Raw genomic sequence first — 13,885 nt, 5'->3', positions numbered from 1 at the left:
CACCCGACGCAAAAACAATTTTTGCCTCCCCCACACCACATGAACACCTCCTTGGATTCTCTAACTACCACCAGGCAAAAGTGCTCCTCATCTCTCCAATTATAAGTTATTGCTAAACACAGCGCCGTTCCTGAGGTCAGCACCCCTTCTACAGGTCAGTACCCAGTGCGGCCGCACCAGTCGCACTGCCCTAAAGTCAGCCCTGTGTGAAGGACCTGACCTGCGTCCAGGTAAGCAGCAGTCAACCTGCGTGCACACTGTTGATGGTCAAGCAGAATTGGTTGGGGGAGGGTTAATTGCTGCATAATGATTCCGAGGTGTCATTATTCACCACCACCACACACTGCATATATCCACAGCATGTATCCACAAAACCACCAGTAAAGCACTTTTAGCTTTCCATCTAAAAACACAGTTAATATGAAGTTATAGTTACTTTGGTCATAACACACTCATGTATACGTGTAAGCAAAAGTCTGAAGTTCATTTAAAAAACACCTAAGCTAAAGTGCCGTTATGGTTAAGAAAAAAACCAAACCCCCTAGAAATTCCATACTTATTGTATCGTATGCAAACCATAGCAAATACACGTGCCACAGAAACTATACCTGACACACCTAATGCAATGCTTATTTATGACTTCGCTAGATTTCAGCACCTACCAGGCAGATAATAACTGTATTCATAGTTAAGCCATACAGAAAGTGAACAGTAAGGTGATGGTCATGTCACTAGTGAGACAATTTATGCGATTTCCGAAAGCATCTGAAACATCAGGATGAAGTGATGAGCACTGAATTTGGTGTATGAGGTGAATGGCAGGTGTGCAAGCTATGGTTTGCGGACTTGATCATAATTAGGGAATGTCATGGGATTTTGGTTTTATTTTGTAGCCATAGCTGCTCTTTGTGTTTTTTAAGCGAATGTATTTTATAAGATAAATAAGAATATAAATGTGTAGGATTCGTTTGTTAAATCGTGTAACAACCAAACACTTACTGAGAAACCGATATCAAGCAGAAGCTGTGCTTTAGACAGGCCAGACTTTCTTCAGCAGGGCACGTTTCAGTGTGGTTTACCTTATCTTCTTGCTAGCAACACAAACCGAAGCTGAATGTACTTCACAAGCAGGAACAGTCAAGATAAACTGAGTTTCAAAGCACCCCAAGATTGGAAAAAGGGTGAATTTTCTATTTTCTGTCAGTGAAGCACTCCGGAACTCCAGCATGAGGAAGCGTGTGCTGAGCGGCGCCGATAAAGCCTCCTTCAGAGGCACACGCCACTACTGCTTGCTCACTATCATTCAGAAGGTTCCAAAGTCGAAACACAGACCAGCTTCAATAGTGCAATTAATAGATAAGGCCTTATATTCAAAGGAACACATTCACGATTCGCACAAGTGCTCAGGACTCCCACTTATCTCATCACATTCTGAAAACGGGTTATATTATATTTAAGCAATAACCCCAGCTTATTCATAGGCCCTTAGTATTCTGCGTTCTAGCAACATGTATCGGCTCTAAAATGTTTGCTTGAAACACCCTTCGACATACAATTTTTTAGAGGAACTGGTATTTTAAAGGATACTACTTAGGATATCAGACCTTTACTATTTTTGGTAAGTTGAGTTGAAAAGATTGAAGAAGCACTATGGGCTGAAACGCCATTGATCAAATCATTCTTTTGCCAATAATGCGAAACTCCCTCTATTTAAGCTTTTCGTTTAAAAAAAAAATGCATTTTGTGGTATTTGCTCGAGTAGAAACAAAAACTTTTGTTATGAACTTGAAGCCAACCACCATCAGACTGCAAACTAAAACGCGTAAAAAAGAAAAAACAAAGGAGCAGCCTTTTCAATTTAAGCACCCAGGATCTGAATCAACATCCTTGTATTCGTCAGGAAAGCCCCAGTGCTTCTCTGATATAGGAAAGATGCTCCTCTGCCTAGAACACTTTATCACAATGGATTAATAGTCCACAAACTAGCTACATCTTCTGTCACTGTTGTGTTTATGCTCGTCTTTGACCCTGTACAGTGCTTAACTGCCTTTTGCTTAGATTCGCTCTTTACAATTACCACTTACATACATACATACATACATACCTGGCAAAGACAGTAGAAGATCTGTTTTCAAAAGCCTCAAAGATACTTTTAAGAAGAAATTAATGTTTTTTTAGGCCTTGATTGTTTTGTTTTTGTTTGTGATGGATATTTCTAGGTGCAGATTCCTCACCTTATGTATATTTCCCAGGTGTCAGACTGAATCTGGAAACTTTTCGGCAGTACCTCTACACGCTGGTAGGTGGCGCTGCATGGCTCCTCTCTGACTCTGATTCGCTCTGGAAATAATTTGTGAGGCCTGTAAAGGCACCAATCGAGCATGCTGACATCAGTTCCTTTCTTTCTGGGCCACCTTAATTCAGAGATCTCTTCTTCATTCCTGACATTTACCTAAAAAAAAGTGTCAAAATTCAACAGTGTGCAAGGGAAAGTCGCCCCCCAAAAATGACAGATTTCAAGCTCTGAAAGGAATGTTGAATACAGATGTCAGTGACAGATCCCTGTGGAGCCTGGGTTTGAACCATGACTCTTTAAGACTTGCAGCGACTGCTCGTCGATGAACACAAAGATCATCCGGGACTGCAAGGCGAAACTCTACATCACAAAACGTAAGAAGATCCCATGATGGGACAGGTCTAAATTGCAGTCCAAGTCGAAGGACAGGTCCCGTTCTCACACTAGAAGTCAACAAAGCTGTTTCAGAGGCCAGTCTTCATCAAGATCAAAATTGTCCGTTAAGTCTAAAATGAAGCATAAATATTGGAGGGAGACGGCCCCCTCTTGTACTTGTATTCACCCAAAAAGCAGGATGGGCACCATGGCTTTTGATATTGCTTCTGGAGTCTGTTGACTTTGAATTCCATTCTACAACTGGACCCTGCACTACCTAAGTTTCCAGGGCCATGCTCTGGCTCTTTGGATTTTTCCCTGCTCCCACTGAAGTATTGCCAGTGGGTTCACCTTCTGCGGCGGACCCTCCCAGCCCATCATGAAGCCTCTGGCTCCATGTGTGACCCCGCCTCTCATGAAACTGTTCACATTTTACCTAGGACTTTGACGTCAGTGCTGAATCCATCGACTGAGCAAGGAGATACCTATTGCATTCTCTGACTCCAAATTAGCGCTGGTCTGACACCTGGACCATAGCTGTACCCGCCTGCTGTTGAGGCGCTGCTTCCCCCACTTGATGTGCCGCACCTCAAGGGGGAACTCACACCTTATGCTCCCTTTTGGCACGGACTCTACAACGATTATGAAGCAGGTAATATGTTCACTCAACCCTGTCATGGTGACAACTGGTAGGACTACTTGCAGGATGCAAGTGGCCTTGATACCTCTCCTGAATCAGGTCTTCTCTCACCCCCTGGCCCAACAACTGAAGAATCCGCCTCCTACGCCATGGCAATGTGTATGGCGTCTGAAGATATGATCTCCAGTTGCCCACCTTGGAGGGTAAAACTAATGTGCTAATGGAACTCCTCCAGCCAGAGCAAACATCTTCTGAGTCCCTTCTGCCATTTAATGAGACACTGACAGATACCTTTTTGGGCGCCTATGTGCTAAAAAAATATCTGCCCCCCCCAGCCAGCAGGTAAATTGCAAGATGTGATCGTCCAGCCCCAGGCGCCCCGCGCTTCTGTTCCGCACTACTCCCCTGAAAAATTGGTGGTGCAGGAGTCAATCTGATTGCAAATCGCTTAACTAAATGGGGCAGTTTTAAATTTGCCAGGTGTCCCTGGCAAACCTGTTTACCTATGTTAAAGGTAAACAAAGCAAAAACACAGCTCCTGGAACCTTTGGTGTGAATATGCTGACTGTTCCTATCATTGAAGAGGGGATAATCTGTTTCTGTGTAAACAGTTAGGACTCCCTTAATTGATATTCTGATATTTGAAATGTATTGAGTTTGTTCTAGAATTCTCTAGCCGCATTTCTGGGACTCCCCTTCTTTGGTGGGTGTCCATTTTATTTATTGAGCATGCTGTAATTTCCAGAGTGATCCAAAATGTAAATAACTTTGGTGGTTACTTGGATACTTACATAATGAGACCACTATGTTAGTTAGATTGGATCTTTATTTTAAGCTACTGATTTTAGTTTAAGAGGCTAGGCACAGGCTTCCTCAATGTTGTAAAGCCAGTAGACTGGGAGAAAGCCAAATGAAATAGGAAATCATGCGTGATAGCTCCTGTGCCCTGCACTCTGTGAAGTGAACATAAGTTTTCTGACTCTTGCCTTAAACTCCGACTTGTGTTCTATTCAGCTCTATTCACTTTTAGCTAAAATCTGTCTAAAATATATTGTATCAGTTTGGATGGTTCACCACATTAGGTAATGGCTGCTTGTATATTTTTCTTTTCCAGGCAATGAAAATCAGAGGAAAGGAAATAGTGTTTTGTTTTAAACAGCTGAAGTTGTGATTGTTTAGTACTGACACTGATCAACTGTGTTTTTTCTGGTATATATATATATATATATATATATATATATATATATATATATATATATATATATATATATATATATATAGTGATTTATTCTCATTGTAGATTTTGATGCATCAATTTCATGTTTTTCAATAGATTCGTATATGAATCAGAATTAAGCATATTAGTGGCCTTAAAAATGTATCGTATATGTTTAGTAAATAAAGTTATTCAATACTCAGGTATCTACTAGTTACCATTAAATGACAGTTTAAAATGAACATTTGGGATTACTGATTTGTCAATCAAATTTTACGGTAATGAATGTATGCTTAGGGTAATCAAGCATGTTTGCCCGTCATTTAAAGTCACTGAGTCAGCTAGTAGCAAAGGCGTTTGTTCGATCAAATGCTTTAGTATGAAAGTGGAGATATTTGTGATTTAATCAGTTATGAGGCTGGTTAATAGATATCAGTCTCTGCTTGCTCTCGTTCCGTCGCTTGTCTGACCAGTGTCTGAATAATATTCTCTGCCTCGCTGAAAAATCCACCTATTCTACCTTTGGAACGTATAATTTCCTCATGCTCAAAATGTGTTCTGAGAAGAGGGCCAATTGAGATTGGCCTGGAATATTTAACAGGGCAACCCCAAAAGGTCAGAAGACTGAGGCAGTTATTCCTTATAGTCAGGTGTGATCCACCATAACCCCTCTGCTGTATTTTTTGTGAGGGGAGACAGATGACGTGTCTGGTATTGTATGCCCTGGAAACTTTAGATGGTCTATTTTGAATGGATGTTTGTATGTATGCATGTGACCTTGTAAATATAACCCATTAAAAACTTTTCATGCCTTATATCAAAGTTGTTTATTCAAATGTAGTTATTTTTAGTGGCCCATTAGTTTTTTCTGTCACATCCTACATCCATGGAACTGTGTATTGCTTGTGCTGTACTTGGTTGTGGAGGTCTAAAGTTCTTATATCATTCTAGGGGAAATATGTTTATGGATGGAATCCTGTTATATTCTCAGTTAATCGGTTTACAATATTTGTATGAAGTTAATGTATCACTTTAAGGCATGAGACCTGTTATGTTTCTGTATTGGCTCATGATTCTAAACAGAGCTTTGCTAACGTAGCATTCTGTACTGGAGAGCAGTTGTATCTTGCTGTTATCCTGACAGGTTCTATGCTGTGCTGTTACCTCAATAAATCTTCTTAATACTATTTTTGGACTGGATTATTAAAATTTTTGGCGACGAGGACCTATTTACTCCTGCCATTCTCAGCACAGGAGCGGAGTATTTTGAACCCATTGGAATTTATGGCAATTTTTTCACTTACTTGGATTCATCTAAACAGTCATTTATGATTGAAGGTACTGTTTCTTTATGTTATTTGTATGGTGATTACTACCATCTTCTCTACTGTTTTTCTACAATTTTATGAATGCCTGCAACATCGTTTTTCATTTTTTCTACGTTTGCATCATTCGTTTTTGACTTTCCTGCACTGTGTTGTGCTCTATTTGGATGTGCTCCTGGAAGCTTCTATCTCCAAGTATTTTTTATTACCTGTGATGTTGTGGTATCGCTAAACCATTCGTTTTGGCTCCAGCGTGTAACTTCACTGAGTTCTGCATTATTTAAAACATCCTGCACTCCACGCGCTGCCATTTAGTAATCAGCGAGCCCTGCATCATTTGAAACGCGCTGCTTACATTTCACGCGCTGCTCCCTAGTAACCAGCTGATGACGATAGAATCTGACGACGCTGCAAGCCGACGACGCTCTTCTCATCACGTCTAGCTAAGCACACGTCAGACGTCGTTCCTCACGCTTCTTGTTTCGGTTACTTAGCAACGCTCTGGGCAACACGGAGACACTTCTTTCTTCACGCTTTGTGGATTTCGTTGCCCAGCAACTGTCTGACTCACTCGTAAACTATTTCTTTTTAACAAGCTTACCCACCAAAGGATTGGTCTTGCTCTGTTTTACTTTGGAAGTTTAAAAACATTTTAACACGATCTTTTAGTTCGTTTATGACATTTTATAAGTACATGAAATAATTTATAGTGCAATTCATGTTATTCTGATTCTATTCCTAATGTTGGAAAGTTTTCCCATTTACAGCATACTACATTTATTTATGTGGTGATTATTTATCATTTGGTTATTTATTTATTTATATTTTTTTAGTATTCTTTAACCTATTTAATCCTCTTTCAAGTGTTTATAATCTTGGATATTTAATAAAAAAAAAAAATGCAATTTGATCCTCCAGCTAAATTTTTACAAACCAAAGGTGATCCTCCCATGCCATGGTCTAGATGGAAAGAGGAATTCTTTAATTATATGAAGGCGATTGATGGGGAGCGAATGGGTGCTGAAAGAAAAAAAAGTATTATACTTCATTGTCTTGGTTCGGAAGGTCAGGAAATTTTCAGAACTTTACCACAGAGTGTTCCACGTCCTGGCGAGGGTGATGTTTTGAATGTTTATGTTGATGCTTTATCTAGATTGGAAAAGAGATTTAAACCTACTGCGAGCATTGCTTTAAACAGATTTAAATTTTACACCAGATCTCAAAAAAATTATGAATCCTTTGATGATTTTCTTACTTCTTTAAGATCTTTGAGTCTACATTGTAACTTTGGTATGATGTGTGATAAAATGATTCGAGACCAAATTATCGTCCATGTTAAAAATAAGAAAATCCAAGAATAACTCTGGTGTATAGGTGATTCCAATTTGGAAGAAACAATCGCTGTAGCTAAATCCACTGAAATGTCGGAGAAATGGATGGAGGTTGTTGAAAAAAATTCTAATACTAACAAATCTACACCTGAGGAAGAAGTTTGTGTTGTAAAACCTGTATGTATGTATGTATGTATTTAATGCTTGTTAAGCGAGACTGTCACCCAAAGGGTATCCTGGCGCTGAGATCAATTCAACCATCCGATGTATGCTTAAACTACTCTTGGGAATAAATGTGTTTTGAGATCCTCTTTAAAAGAGACCAGATCTTGTCTACTCCTCAGCGGCAGAGGTAGAGTGTTCCATATTGTGGCGGCTGCAAAGCTGAAGGCGCGGCCACCCATTCTCACTCTGTTTATCCTAGGAATTCTCACTAGGAACGCCGAGGCGGATCTCAAAGGTCTGGCAGCTTGGTACCAAGAGAAAAGGTTTTGCAGTGGTATTGGCCCTTGTCCATGCAGAGCTCTAAAAACCAGGCATAAGGCCTTGAAGGTAATCCTCTGCTGGACCTGTAGCCAATGAAGATCAGCCAGAGCTGCAGAAGAAGAGGCCGAGCGCGGGAGAGATAGAGCTAGTTTAGCCGCCATATTTTGGATCCTCTGCAGCTTGAGAATCAGGGTCTTTGGGGCTCCCAGAAGTAGTGCGTTACAGTAGTCTAACCTACTGAGAATGGAACTACGCACTACCTCTGCTCTAGCTTCCCGAGGAAGGAGTGGTAATATCTTACGTAGAGCACGGAGCAGGCCCATACAAGTCACTACAGTCCTGTTCACCGAAGCATCAAGTTGTAAATTTGGTTCGAACACAACTCCCAGATTGCGAGCCGATTCTGCGGCCTCCACTGAGCCCGGTATAGAAGTTGGCCAAAAATCTACCGGCAGTGCACGAGGGAGTCGATCTAGGGAGCAATGCAGTACCTCCGTTTTCGACCCATTGAATTGGAGTGAGTTGACTTGCAACCACTCTGCTGTGGCCGACATACAATGGTGAAAAGTGTCCCTCGAAACCACCTCGGTACCCTCAAATGAAAAAATCAATTCAGTGTCATCGGCATAATTGATGACTTGTATGCCGAATGACTTTATTAGATGTATCAGGGGTTGGAGATATAAATTAAAAAGGATCGGACTAATCGCGGATCCTTGGGGGACACCTTGATTCACCTGTCGTATGGCAGAACGGAAAGGTGGTAACGCCACAGCTTGTTGTCTATTGCCGAGATATGATGTTAACCAGGTTAAGGCCAGACCAGTTATTCCCGCATTTCGAAGACGGCCCAATAAGACCTCATGGTCCACCGTGTCGAACGCGGCCGACATGTCAAGCAGCACTAAGAATGCTGACTTGCCCCTGTCGACACGCGTTCGCAGATCGTCCAACACGGTGACCAGTGCAGTCTCAGTACCATGGGCCGGTCTGAAGCCGAATTGGGCTGCATCCAGGCAGGAGTTGGTTTCCAGGAAGTTGGCCAAGGCTCTCGTAACCCACTTCTCAAGGATTTTTATCACGAATGGTAGCAGCGAAATAGGCCTATAATTGGCTGAGCAGAGAGGGTCCAGAGTAGCCTTTTTTAACAGAGGTGTTACTATTGCCAGCTTCCAACTGTCTGGAACTGATGCTGTAGCCAACGATTGGCAGCATATTGAATGTAGCGGGGGAGACAACTCGTCTTTAAAGGCCTTCCAGATCTTATGCGGCATTGGATCAAGGGGTGAACCTGAGGATACGCAATTGGCCAGAGTGCAAAATTCCTCCAGCGAGGGAGCAGGGAAACTAAACAACTGGGAGGTCCCCTCCTTGTTATTACTCTCTTCGGATTCCGAGTGACAGGGGAATATCGAAGAGGGAGGCAAAGATGGTATATGCTGTCTGGGGACTTAGGGAAAACCTAAGCTTGACTACAAGAATTCTCATTTTTCTCAAGGGAGAAACAAAGGCAACCTTAATAACTTTAACTATAAAAGACAGGATAACTACAACAAAGTCTTTTCCTGTTTTAGGTGTGGTAGTAAGTCACATATTGCTTCCTTTCAAGGTTGCCCAGCTGTTAACAAAGAATGTAAGATCTGCGGAAGAATGGGACATTTTAGCAATGTTTGTAGAGACAGGCGTAGCTCTCAAACACGTGTTCCTCCTAACAATCTAGATCCTACTAAAGTTTCGAGTATTTGTGATTGTTCAAATGTTTGTCCTATGCAGGAGTCCGACAAAGGAATTGTAGTTTCTCTAATACAAAAAAAGTTGTGTTGTCATAGGAAGTATTGGATCTCCAAAATGTCATTTTTATGTCCTTAATAAGGAAATTGAGCTCATGGTGGACTCTGGTTCACCGTGGACAATTATCACTAGAGAATATTTTAATGAGATATTATTGGATCTATGTAATATTGCTAATATGCTACCATCAGACATTTTAGCTGAAAGTTTTAATGGATCTATTATTGATGTTGAGGGATTTTTTAAGGTACCCATAATCTTTAGAAGTAGATCTGCCATGATTAAGTTATACATTGCTGTCAAAGGTGTCAATGTTCTTGATTGGCGTGATCAATTTGAGCTAGGGATTATGTTAAATCCACGCTCCAAAGATCCAGTTTCCCTATGCAGTGAGTCAGATATGGTAAGTACCACAAGTCAGAATTGGGTTGCACAAGAGGATAAAAAGAAGGACATGGAGTGTTGGAGCCTTAAATACAACAAGGTTTTCCGTGATCAATTGGGAAAACGTAAAAATTTTGCGCATAAAATTGTTTTGAAAGACAATGCACTGCCGGTGAAACAAAAATTAAGAGGTGTTCCTCTCAATATTAGAGATGAATTGAAAGAAATGTTGAATGATCTACTTAAAGAAAATATTATAGAACCCATTGAATCTTCGGAGTACATTGTCCTTGTACGAAAACCTGATCAGAAATTACGCGTGTGTATTGATTTGAGAGCGTTAAATGCCAATATCATTATTGATTGTCACCCCCTTCCCAATATTAATGAGCTTGTTTCCTTATTTTATGGTGCGCAAATATTTTCCACCCTTGATCTTAGATCAGCGTACCATCAAATTGAGCTAACTGAGGAGTCCAAGAAATACACCGCCTTTATTACACCCATGGGGCTTTTCCAGTATAAAAGAATGCCATTCGGATTGGCATCAGCTGCCTCTGTTTTTCAGAGGGTGATGTTCCAAATTTTTAGAGACTTAGATCATTTTGTCAAATGCTTCCAGGATGATATTTAGTTTTTTTCCAAAAATGAACAAGAACATGAGTCACATTTAGATCAAGTATGTAAAAGACTGGAGAATAGTAGACTCACCTTGAAGGCACATAAATGTAAGCTTTTCTGTAAGTCAGTTGAATATTTGGGACATACATTGTCAGGTGAAGGTTTAGTTCCTAAACAGTCTAATGTAGATGCTATTCTTAAAGCTCCAGCTCCAGCTAACAGGGATCAGTTATTGTCTTTTTCAGGAATGTGCGAATATTACAGTAAATTCGTAGAAAATTTCGCAACTAAAATAAAACCATTAAGGAAATTATTAAGACAGAAAACTATGTTTGCATGGAAGGATGAACAAAACAAAGCTTTTGTAGATATTAAAAATTACATTGTAAATGCCCCGACTTTGAAACCTTTTCGAATGGGACACAAGTGTATCATAACTACTGATGCCAGCCTATATGGTATTGGTTCTGTTTTGTCCCAGCGTGATTGTAATGGGGAATGGAATGTGTCATTTTCATCTAGGACACTTAACGAAACTGAGCGGAGATATGCGGTTATTGAGAGAGAGCTGCTCGCATGTGTGTGGGCAGTGGAACATTTTAGGATTTATGTTTGGGGCAGCAATTTTGTTCTTAGAACAGATCATAAACCATTAATACACATATTATCAGTTGGTGGAGGCTGGAACTCCACAGCAAGAATTGCACGCTTAGCATCCAAATTGCAAGAGTACAGTTTCTCTGTGGAGTATATTCCTGAAAAAAAAAATGTGACTGCAGACATTTTGTCACGTTTGCCATGCGAAGATATTAAGGAAAAAATAAACTTAGTTAAAGATGTTGACTTTGGTTTGAAAATTTCCGATGTGATTCCAGTCCAATATCAAGATATCACTGAATTAATGTGGAAAGAGTCTCAGGATGCAGATGATTTATTTGTTCATCTCAAGGAGTATGTGCTTAATGGTTGGCCTAGCAAAAATAGCATTAAGTCAGAGTTGTTACCATTTTTCCAGGTTGCTGATGAATTATTCTGTGAAGGTGATTTCTTATTTAAATCGGGTAAATGTATTCCTCCCATGGGTGTAAGAGAGTTGATTTTAAAATTGGCGCATAAAACGCATCCGGGAATTTCTGCCATGAAATGTTTAATAAGATTATATATTTGGTGGCCAGGAATGGACAGATTTATTGATAGAACTGTCAGGGAATGCAGTGAATGCTGTGATAATGATAAAATGCTCAGGGTACATGTTCCACCTCTCAGGCCTTTTAAATGGCCTCAAATTCCTTGGAATAAGGTTGCCTTTGACATTTTTGGTCCTTTTTCTATTTTACCTGAGACTTCTCGTTTTGCTCTAGTCATCATTGATTATCACTCGAAATGGCCTGAGGTCAAGTTTGTCACTAAGGCCTACTACTGATGCTGTTATTTGTTTTTTTAGAGAGGTTTTTGCACGGGAGGGATGACCTGCCACATTAATTTCGGATAATGGCGTACAGTTGGTTTCTTCTGAGATGGAGAATTTCTTGAAGACTTGTCAGATCAAACATATTCGCACATCTCTTTATGAACCTCATGAGAACGGACAGGTTGAGCGCTTTAACCGAGTGTTGAAGGGTTTTGTCACTGATGCAGTTAAAGAAAAGGGAAATTGGTTGAATGTGATTAGAGAAAAACTATGGACCTATCGTATCACTCCCCACACCATTACGGAGATTAGTCCTTTTAAACTTCTTAAGGGCAGGGATCGAGCTTCAGATATTTGTCCGTGGTGGTTTAAGGAAAAATGTAAGTATGTTGTTGAGAGCAAGGTTGATATTCAAGAAGTTGCCAATAGAGTTGTTTATAAGCAGGATAAAACGTCTTCATGGTACAACAGCAGGTGGAAAACTAGGGAACATGATTTAGAAGTTGGTGATTGGGTCAGGATTCTTAAAGCATCTTGGGTTAGCAAGGGCATGAGTAAATATGGTAGACCCATTCAAATAAGAAAAGTGTTCAGGAATACTGTTGTTACCCAAGATGGTAGGGTTTGGAATTCCAGGAAAATTGCTAAATGTCCTGTGCAAAATACCAACCAATCTCAAGATAATTTAATTCGTGACAATAGGTTTAGTAATGAATCTAAATATGATTCTGTGGCATCAAGAATTAAAAACAACGTGAGGGTCAGAAATAGACCCATTGCTTTGCGAGATTTTGTTTAAATGCTTTGTTTCCAATTTCTTCATTTTCTCTTTTTGTTCTGCAATAAGGGAGATGTGTTATATTCTCAGTTAATCTGTTTACATTATTTGTATGAAGTTAATGTATCACTTTAAGGCATGAGACCTGTTATGTTTCTGTATTGGCTTATGATTCTAAACAGAGCTTTGCTAACGTAGCATTCTGTACTGGAGAGCAGTTGTATCTTGCTGTTATCCTGACAGGATCTATGCTGTGCTGTTACCTCAATAAATCTTCTTAATACTATTTTTGGACTGGATTATTACAAATCCCGATTTTTAGAATTCCCAATTGTAGTAATAATATAAGTAGTAAGCTATCAGAGTATCTGAATTGACGCATACACCATTTTGATTTTAAAAACTACAACGTGGTTTCTCAGATTTCTGAGCATAAAAATGATTGTCTGAATATGATCTCTCTGTTTGAGCGTTTATAAGAAACCATAGCTATTGGGCCCTGTCCATGTACTGCTTTGTCTTTATGTAAAACTAATAAAAAGATTTAAACCATAAGTATGATCTCTCAGGTACCTACCTACAATCGAAGTTTTCAAATCTTGCCTCCATTACAGGGTCTCATGATAGCATCATAGACAGCATTGTATTATACTAATTGTCCAAACCTCCTGCTCTTGTACAGTTGGAAATAACTACAATTACGGAGCTATACTCTGACAAGCCCAAAGTTCTAAGTCTGCTTTCAATTTAGGCCTCTAGAAGAAATGTGAATTGTATTAATTCATCCCCTTGCACACTTTGAAATCTCTGTATTTTTACATTGTTTAGACCAAGCAGATTCAGGCATGTTAGCTTGCTGTTTTTCAAGCAGTTTTTCAACTGAAATCTGACCCAGGAGAACACAAAGGATAACATAAAGATGTCCTATCGTGCCAGATGGTCAGAGAGATGAACCACCATTGGTACATTTCTCCCCTCATCATGTGGCAAATGCTGTCCCATGCTAATAATTGTTCATAATAATGCACTCCATCTTTACTGATGCTTCTTCTGATGAATCTTCACGATTGGTTACTTCTTTTGTAGAGCTACATTTGGATCCTTCAGCAGTCACGTTTCATGTTAACACCAGGGCCCAGAGCCTCCTCATCCCACTCTCCCTCTGTATAGGCACCCAGAGACTATGTTTACATTTCTAAAGAAATAGAAGAACAGATTAAATATCCAAGTC

The 13,885-nt window shown here is 40.0% G+C and overlaps 1 protein-coding gene across 3 annotated transcripts in view; it reads left to right on the top strand.

The window, feature by feature from the left end:
- The window catches only part of TANC2 (tetratricopeptide repeat, ankyrin repeat and coiled-coil containing 2), a 2,511,073-nt gene that overhangs the window by 550,630 nt on the left and 1,946,558 nt on the right, over positions 1 to 13,885 (top strand). The window lies entirely within an intron of this gene.

Source organism: Lissotriton helveticus, chromosome 5_1, assembly GCF_964261635.1.
Source record: "Lissotriton helveticus chromosome 5_1, aLisHel1.1, whole genome shotgun sequence".
Classification (NCBI taxonomy): domain Eukaryota; kingdom Metazoa; phylum Chordata; class Amphibia; order Caudata; family Salamandridae; genus Lissotriton; species Lissotriton helveticus.
The sequence above is the reverse complement of the archived record's forward strand: the minus strand, read 5'-3'. Positions and strand labels throughout refer to the sequence as shown.